Consider the following 10,000-nt stretch of genomic DNA (forward strand, 5'->3'; position numbering starts at 1 on the left):
AATCTTAGTTACTGCCTGCAGAAGCATTGCTGTTAAAGTGGAATTGCACAAATAATTACTGTTTTCAATCACATTTCCTGAACACTTCCCCCATCATCCATTGGTCAAACAAACAGGTAGTCCTGCCCAAAACTCCAAACTCCATTAGTTGAGTCAGTAACTGGCTTTCCATCCACATATTTGAATGCAAATTTTGCATCATTGCATAAAAATGCTGGATGGAAACGCCACGATGCAAATCTCCAAAACGTGCATAAAAACTGCATGTACTTGCTTCAAGTGGATAATTGTTTTTATTTGATAAGAAGACTAATAAACTACGATGGAAACACATTTACCAAATATATTGCTAAAGGAATATAAATGTGCATTAAAAAAGTCATGTGACTTTGCCTCAATAAGTCATGTTAATACATAATCTGCCCAGAAAATCATCATCACATAGATCTGCTGTCATGAAAATGATTGTGAACATGTTTTCACTCCAGATATGATCAAGTTCGTCAGAGCGTTTTGAAGTAATTTATTATATTTAATGGAAGAGCCACAGTGGATACAACTTTCATTATTATTTCTATTTTGCCCCAATTTCCCTGGAAGTAGCAATTTTGTTCCCTTAAACACATGGGATGGAAACGCTGCTTTTTTTGCTAATTATTTTTACGATTTACGAAATTCATAACTTGGATGGAAACATGACTATAGTTGCTGTGTATAGTTGTTGTGAAAGTGCCACAGAGTCACAGTGTTTACTTGGTTTTCGATGATCTGACAGGTCGAACTGAGACAGACAGAGAGAGAGTAGAAGGTGTGTGTGAAGTCAATGTGGTCTGTTGTTGGTCTGTTCTACAGTTGTCATTCTCCACTGAACACGCATAAAATATTCAAACATCAGCTGTGCAAATCTCTCCATCACCCCATCATGGTGTTTACAGCACTGGATACACACACACACACACACACACACACAGTTCAGCCGATTTGTCATAATATGCTTTATCTGAAAAGTAAGTATCTTACCTCGGGATAAAGAGAGGAAAGAGGCATTTGTAGTCAGATTGGGAGCAGAGGACACGATAGAGAGACGCACAGAGACACCGAGAGTGAAAGAGACAAAAACACACACCTGACAGAGTGTTTTGTGGAGTTTTGTGTAGAGTTCAGAGTGAGTTGTGTGACAGTGAAGGAACTGAGGAAATACACTGAAGAATATCATGTGGATGGACAGAAACAAACAGAGAGAGAAACAGATGGATTTTAAGACATTTGACTGACAAACAGAGGTATGTAGAAAGATGGATGGAGATCTCGATTAGGTGAAAGAAAAGAGCAGAACAGAATGAGAGAGGAGGAAGAGAGGAGGAAGAGGGTGGGCGGAGCTTCTCTCAAACACCTTGCGTTTGTGTTTGTGTGTCTAAAACTTGAATATTTTAGATATAATTTGCTGTTTTCTGATTGTTTGTGGGTTAACTAAAGTCCATATTGACATTAAAGTTGCTTGTTGAAACGTCACACACTTTGTTTCGTCAAGATCTGAGCAGAACTCTCGTTTTAGGCCAATATGTTGTATGTTTCCACATCAGATTAAACTAGATTTTTACAGTTTTTAAAGAAAGTGTGAGTGATTCTTGTCCGTGCAAACTTGTCGCCACGATGCTAGGGTGTTCTGGGTGGTTGCTAGGGCCTTGCTATATGGTTGCTAAGGTGGCCTGTTGTTGTTAGTGGGTTGCCATGGTGATTGTTTACCAGTAATTTGTTACTGTAATCTAATAACCGTTGGGCAAACAAAACTAGTGTAACACATTACATTTTAAATTCTTGTAATCAGATTACTGACTTTCAGTGAAGTTAATTACTTTCAAGTGCATTACTTGGATTACACATATTTCTACATAATATACATTTACAGTTTTTCTCAATCGTGTGTGTGACACACAATAGCATTCAGCTAGACAAAACTGACATTCATGTATAGTACAGTAAGCAGTCAGTGTCAACAAAAAAGTGCAACAAAAATGAAATGTGTATATGACAAACATTTCCAGGGTGGACTGCCATGGTGAAAAAAACATCTAAACATTTTGACCAGTACGGCTCACACGATGACAAAAAAAACCTTTTCATTTTCATGGCATTGGCCAGTTTACTGACAGAGTAACTACTGTAGGTTTTGAAGCATGAATTAAATGTTTTGGGTGAGTTACTACATTTTGCAGACACGCAATAGAGTTGTGATGTCCCATAAAACAGTTGTGACAATTGCACGTTAATACTGTTTCAAAAAATGAGACAAAGCCATTGAGAAAACTGTAAAACATGAATTACGTTCATATGTACATCTGTTTGCATCTCTGTGACAGCTGAAGGCCGTCTATATGCTCAAAAAAAATATTTTTGCCTATTTTTAGGATTTACACATTTGAATTTCACAACAAATTTCCAGTAAGTAATCTTTAACAAAAGTAAATTAATAAAACATAAATATATTAAAATTGTATTAATTGTATTTAGTTAAAGATTACATTATTTTGAATTCATCGAACAGAAAAACAAACTTTAAAATAATTAGTAATGTGATTACTTTTCCACTGAAGTAATCAGTAAACTGATTAAAATTTTTGACTCAAAAATGAGCCTATTTTTAATTCAATTTCATAGCAAAATTCCATAAATTGAATTGTGTAATTTTAACTAAATTAAATTCATACAAATTTAAAACATTTAGTTTTTAAATGTAATTTTGTTAAAGATTACACAATTCATTTTAATGGATTTTTTTAAATTAAATTAATTAGAATAAGTAAATCTAAAAATTATTAATTATTAATTAAGTAAATCTTAAAATTATAATTTTTTTGAGGGTATATTGGATTCATTTTTTGAGTAACTCACCGAACGCTGTTGTTTACTGGTTCAAGTGTCGTTCACTTGAGTTCCACATTCAATGTAAGTCTATGGGAGTTTTTCACCTGTTTTATTGTCCACCAGGTCAAAATCATTAGTCTGACCAATTAGAAGAGTAATATTTCAGTTCATTAATAATTAATAACACGCCTCTAAATAATGAATAATTAATGTCACATTTCTCATCTACAAGACACATGATTTGCGGGTCATTCATGTCTAGAGGACAAACACTGCAGCAACACTTACACACTGAACGTTTCATACTTACTGTTAGAGGTTTGATCATAATCTTTCATTTAACAAACGCCACTAATAAGCACATCATTTCTTTAGTTACACATGTTTTAAAGAAACCTCATACATTTAATTACATGTAATTTCTCTCTTAAGCTGTGAACATTTCTCAATAATAAAAAGGAAAAATATCACTGACATCATAAAAAACAATTGTGTCACAATCGTGAGGAAATGTAATGATCAAATGAAATGATTGTTTTAAAAACATTTTGTCCATGAACTCTCATGATGAGACATCTGAGACATCTGGACCGAGACAGATTGAGAAGAGATTGATAATCCACAGCAGACAGCAGCAGGTGTCCGTCTGAGTGAGTGTGTGTGTGTGTGAGTGTGTGTGTTGAGATGATTATACAGCCGCAGCACATACACACTCATCCTGTGTAATACTGTGTGTTTTTAAGCATAAGGTACATGAGGTTGTGTTATATTGTGAATTGGTTATGTGGCTCTCTGGTATACTTGATTCTGATTAGTCATTCAGGGCATTCAGCTTTGAAATGTCTCTGAATAATGACTGTTATTATTTATAGCAACACTTTATAAATCATTTCTTGTCTGGGTAAACTATGTTAACTGCATAGCTGTGCTTGCTTCTGTCCGTCTGTGATCTCTACAAAATAAATAATTTCAGCCTGATCTCATGAAAATTACATAACTGTGACAACATTTTTGCAAAATGACATTACACGTTTTTTTACCCATGTTGTGTCAGAGGTGAAATGTCCACTGTGTGGCGCTAAAAGCGAGTTAAATGTTCTCCTAAACAGATGAGGTTTTTAAGGTTAATGCTCGATCAAGTTTTCAATCTACAAAACTGACCTACCCTAAACCTTAAACCTAAACCTAAACCTAACCAATAATGTCAGAAAAGGCAAATGTGAGATGAAAAACACAACCGCTATGACACTTTGTGTTCACATGTGGACTGGCGTGCTCTTCAGGACTCATATCCCGCTCCTTTACATCACAGGTGCAATGCTCTATCAGTCGAGCTCTCGCACAGTTTCATCAGACTCGAACGAGCTTTAAATGTAGCTGATTATATAATGCAAATGTTAAAATGAGTCATGCGCTATAGTAAGTGTTTAGATGTCATAAGGCAGCATTGTGTGAGGAACAGGGTGAAAAGTTAGTGTTTATGAACTGATAATCTGCCGTTTTACTCGTGATTTGTGTGAAAGTGAATAAAAGTCGTTGTTGTTGTTGCGCCTCTAGTGTTCATTTCACCAGGAAAATGACGCAATACGTGCAATGACACATATAAAAATCATTATACAAAAATGTAATTCTATGAGACCATGTTGCATAATTTAAGTTCAAATTAATATTGCATGTTAATGTATTTTATTTTATTTTTTAAATAAATAAAGCTTTACAGAAAATCATGCATTAACAGAAAATGAAACGGTAATATTTATAATGTCTTACAGTGATCATTTTGTAGTTTGATTAAATATAATTGTAAAATGTGTATAGAAATTAAATAATTAAATAATAATTGTATTTATAACCCCAGTGAGCAAGCTGAAGGCGACTGTGGCAAGGAACACAAAACTCCATAAGATGTTGATTAATGGAGAAAAATAACGTTGAGAGAAACCAGACTCACTGTGGGGGCCAGTTCCCCTCTGACTAACATCATGAATATAATGACAATATTACTTATTTATGTGCAGTGCAGGTCATGTGTTAAAATTATTAAACTAAGTGTTAAGGGTCAGTGTTTAAACAAAGATTTTGTATGAACTGTAAGATTAATGACTAATGTCTTTGAAGTTTATCCTGGATTAACTGCAGAAGTTCACACTAGATACATTGTCCTTTGTTAGTTGGCTGATGAAGGGATTTGTTGGCAATTAACTGACAGTCTATGTATTCCATTATAAGAGTGTAGTCCATAAATAGACAAAGGTGATGCAGGCAGAGATCAGTGAGGTGCATCTCAGTTCAACCGGCTGGTAATTTCGGTGAGGTTCAGTGAGGTCTATCCTAAGTCCAAGGTTCAGGCAGTGGCATATGAAGTATCCGATGTCTTACAGTTGGAGTTGGCATCAGTTCATCCTCTGAAGTCCATCGTAATAGACTGAAGTGATGTCTGGCTGGCACCGGCTGCATTTAGTCATCATCACTCAGAGACATGTAGCAGTGGAGTCCAACACAAGCAGAAACGGAGCTGGATCTGTCCAGTTCTGGTAACCTCAGGCTATGAATTTGGAGAATTGTGAAATTTTGTCGGGTTTAGATGAAATATAAAGTTGGGTAACGCCGGCATAACAGTGAAATTTATTCTATAATTTCTGATAATATCTCCTGGGGGAAGCACATACAAGGAGAAAAGCAGAGGCCCTAAAACTGTCCCTTGTGGCACTCCATACTTAACTTTTGTTTGATTTGACAATTCCACATTTACACATACAAAGTGGTAGCGGTCTGATAAATAGGACCTAAAAAAGTCCACAAATGCCAACATAATTCTCAATCCTATTCAAGAGAATGTCGTGATCTATGGTGTCGAAGGCAGCACTAAGATCTAAAAGCACTAGAAGAGAAATGCAGCCGCGATTAGATGATAAGAGCAAGTCATTAGTAACTCTGATAAGTGCAGTCTCTGTACTGTGATGGGGCCTAAATCCTGACTGAAATGAACATAGTTGGGAGGACACTATATTTTCTAGTATTTTCAACATAAATGGGAGATTTGAAATCGGTCTGTAATTATCCAGTTCTCCAGGAACAAGTTGTGTCTTCTTAATAAGCGGTTTGATAACTGCCATTTTAAAGTTTCATGGGACATGTTCTAATGATAGCGAGGAGTTAATTATATTAAGAAGAGGTTCTGAGATTACAGGGAATACCTCTTTTAAGAGCTTAGTTGGTATTGGATCTAACACACATGTTGTGGCTTTTGATGTTTCTATAAGTTTTGTTAGCTCTTCATGACCTATGACAGTGAAGGATTGAGGTTGCTCATGAGGAAAATTATGAGACACTGTTTTCTGAGGTGCTGTGACAGACGATTGCATAATTCCAATTTTATTTCTGATTATTTCAATTTTATCAGTAAAGAAATTCATGAAGTCATTATTATTGTACTGTGACGGAATATCTGGTTCAGTTGAGGCTTTATTCCTAATCAATTTAGCCACAATACTGAATAAACACCTAGGATTGTTGTGGATATTTTCTATGAGTTTGCTAAAATATGCTGACCTGGCAGCTTCTGTAGCTACGGACACTCCATGCACGACACTATCAAGAGTGCTTGAGAAGACTGTATTTATATTTTCTTCAAGACTTTTTGGCTTACTGAGTATATGAGATAAATCTGAAAGATTATTAGTGAAAGAATAAAGAGTGGTCGAAAGAATAGTTCTTCCTGAATGATAGCGTGGTGTAGATTGAGTGACATTAATTGATCGCAACAAACAAGAGTCGAGGTAATGATCTGAGATGTCATCACTCTGTGGTAGAATTTCTATAGTATCAACAACTCCATATGACAGAATTAAATCTAGCATATTATTATGGCGATGAGTTGGTCCTGTCACATTTTGTCTGACTCCAAATGAGTTGAGAATATTGCTAAATGCTAATCCCAATGTGTCATTTTCATTATCTATGTGAATGTTGAAGTCACCAACAATTAAAGCTCTATCTACAGTAACTACTAGATCTGACAGAAAATGTGCAAATTCACCAAGGAAATCAGAATACGGCACGGGTGATCTGTATACTGTAGCAAGCGCAAAAGACATCAGAGATTTTTTATTTATATCTGATGGTGTCACATTAAGCATTATTAGTTCAAAAGACTTAAACTTATACCCTGTCCTCTGAGTAACACCAAAAACTTCACTGTAAATTGCAGCAACACCTCCTCCTCGACCCTTCAGATGAGGCTCATGTTTATAACAATAACCTGGGGGAGTAGATTCATTTAAACTAATATATTCATCCGGTTTAAGTCAGGTTTCAGTCAAACAGAACACATCCAAACTATGATCTGTAATAATTTCATTTACAATTAGTGCTTTGGTTGAAATAGTTCTAATGTTTAGTAGCCCTATCTTTATATGATGTTCATCTTCAGTTTTTTTGTTTTTTCCAAGTTTGACCTTAATAAAAAAATGTCTAAATGATTTAGTGAGGGGTTTGTGTTTGGTAGTTCGGGGAACAGACACAGTCTCTATATGATATCTAGGTGATACAGTCTCTATGTGTTGTAGTTTATGTGACCTGTGTGACATCTCAAGGCAGCTAGCAGACATTCAGATTAACCAGTTTGTCTGCTTCCTGACCTGGGCCCCAGTTAGTCAAATACTATCACTATTATGACTATGAGCCAAATTACTAGAGAGGAGAGCGGCACCTGCCCTGGAGGGATGGAGTCCGTCTCCATTTAGCAGGTCAAGTCTACCCCAAAAACTCTTCCAATTGTCTATAAATCCTATGCTGTTCTCCGGCCACCACTCAGACATCCAGCCATTCAGTGACACTAATCTACTATAAACCTCATCAACACAACGAGCAGGGAGGGGGCCAGAGCATATTACAGTGTCTGACTTTGTTTTTACATGTTCACACACCTCTTTAACATTATCTTTCGTGATCTCCGACTGGCGAAGCCAGACATCGTTAGTGCCAACATGAATGACAATTTTAGAAAATCTATGTTTAGCATTAGCCAGCACTTGTAAATTTAATCTGATGTCAGACACTCTGGAACCTGAAATGCATTTTACAATGTTGGCTGAGTCTCTATTTCCACGTTCCTTACGATAGAATCACCTATTACTAGGGCTCTTTCAACATGATTTTCAGTGGATGCATAACTGAGTGGGGAGAACTGACTGGAAATCCTAACAGGAATGGGAGAGTGGTGTCACTTTGCCCTACGTGTATGCTGCCGAGATGTCACCCAAACACCCTGCTGGAGGGGCTCTACAGCCAGAACCAAAGTGTGTTGCTCGCTGTTCGTATGCATGTCTCTAACTGATTAAACTTCTCCATCAGCCTGACTAATTCCTTACATTTATCACATGTGAATCCCTCACTGCTGATGGAAGAAGCTATAGTAAACATGTGGCATGCAATGTAGGAAGCAATAACATGAGCGGATGCCATGACTTACCGCAATTGTTTGTTGTTGTTGTTCTTTTACACCTGCACCATTGAGAGCATCCTGACAGGAAACATCACAGCCTGGTTTGGAAACTGCACAAAACAAGATAGACTGGCTCTGCAAAGAGTGGTACGATCAGCTGTGCGCATCACCCACATCAAACTCCCTGACCTGTAGTTCATCTACAGCAAACGATGCTGGACCAAAGCCAGGAAGATCATGAAAGACCTCAGGCATCCTAATAATGGACTCTTCTGTTTGTTGCGGTCAGGGAAACGCTTCCGCTCCCTGATGGACAAAATAGAGAGAATGAGAAGGAGCTTCTTTCCCCAGGCCGTCCGTGTCCTCAATCAAGGACAACACCAGGACTAATTTCACTATTCAACACCACACACTTGAAGCGATATTACAAATTTTAATTGTAATTTAATTTATTTACTTCTATTTTTACTCCTTATCTCTATCTATCTATCTGTCTATCTATCTATCTATCTATCTATCTATCTATCTATATGTATATCATTTTTTTATCGTAAATTGGGGGAGAAAAGTCGTACGAAGAATTTCACTACATGTGGTACTGTGTATGGTTATGTATGTGACCAATAAAACTTGAAACCTGAAATTTGTTATGGTTGTTCTTGAGCGGCGAGGGTTTGAAATCAGTTTGATATGGTTCCTAATCAGCAGATATTTGAGATTGATGCAATAATCCGTGTAAAACACGGAGGAGAAAACGAATGCACACAGTCGAGATGCGAGATGTAGACAAGCGAAAAAAAAAAGAAAGATAGAAAACGGTTGCGCACGGTAAAATACACTTAGCTGAAACAGTAGCAAAGCGGAAAAAAATGAAGCACGCTGTAAAATGTCAAAGGATAAAATGATGAACGTATAAGAATAAGCAATGCTAAGCAGGCTAGCGAGCTACAAACACAGACTTGTGCAGCGTGCCGGCAGCAACCATTTCAGTCTATTTTTAATTTCATTTGTTTGACAAATTTCCATCAAATTGAATTGAGTTATTTTTAAATTGTGTGTATACTATGAATTCAAAAATAAATATTAATGAGTATGAAGTTTAAAAATTTTACAGTAGTAAACAAAATTGTTCTAAAAATATGTTAAATGGCAAATGAAGTACATTTTCTTTGTCATTAATATAACTAATTTTATACTTAGCAAAGTTATATTTCAGTACATCTAATATTCTTTCTTGTGCCAGGAATACTTTTTGACAGTAGTTGTTCTTTATAATGAGTATTCTTAATGATGGATCTTTTGAGGATGTTTATATGATTTTGAGGATTTAAATTTAAATATAATTTTGTTGAGATAAATATGCAGTAAAATATGATGTGAAAATAATGAATCAGTGTTTGTGAATGAAATTGAGTAACAGGAAATGAGTTTACACTAATAATGTGTTGTTCTGTGCCATATGGCTGTGTGTGTGTGTGTGTGTGTGTGTGTGTGTGTGTATGTGTGTTTGTGTGTTTATGTGTTTAAAGTAGATATGGAACCTCATGTTCGATTCTGTTGATTGTGCACGCGTCACACAGACACACAGACACACACACACACACACACACACACACACACACACACACACACACACACACACACACACACACACACACACACAAAAGCCATGTGTCCCAGCGTAAGCCT

The 10,000-nt window shown here is 36.3% G+C and overlaps 1 long non-coding RNA gene across 1 annotated transcript in view; it reads left to right on the plus strand.

Annotated features, from left to right (window-relative positions):
* LOC127430079 (uncharacterized) overlaps nucleotides 1-10,000 on the plus strand; it is an 18,452-nt gene that overhangs the window by 3,092 nt on the left and 5,360 nt on the right. The gene's annotated exons all lie outside the window — the stretch shown is intronic.

This window comes from Myxocyprinus asiaticus, chromosome 39 (genome assembly GCF_019703515.2).
Source record: "Myxocyprinus asiaticus isolate MX2 ecotype Aquarium Trade chromosome 39, UBuf_Myxa_2, whole genome shotgun sequence".
NCBI lineage: Eukaryota > Metazoa > Chordata > Actinopteri > Cypriniformes > Catostomidae > Myxocyprinus > Myxocyprinus asiaticus.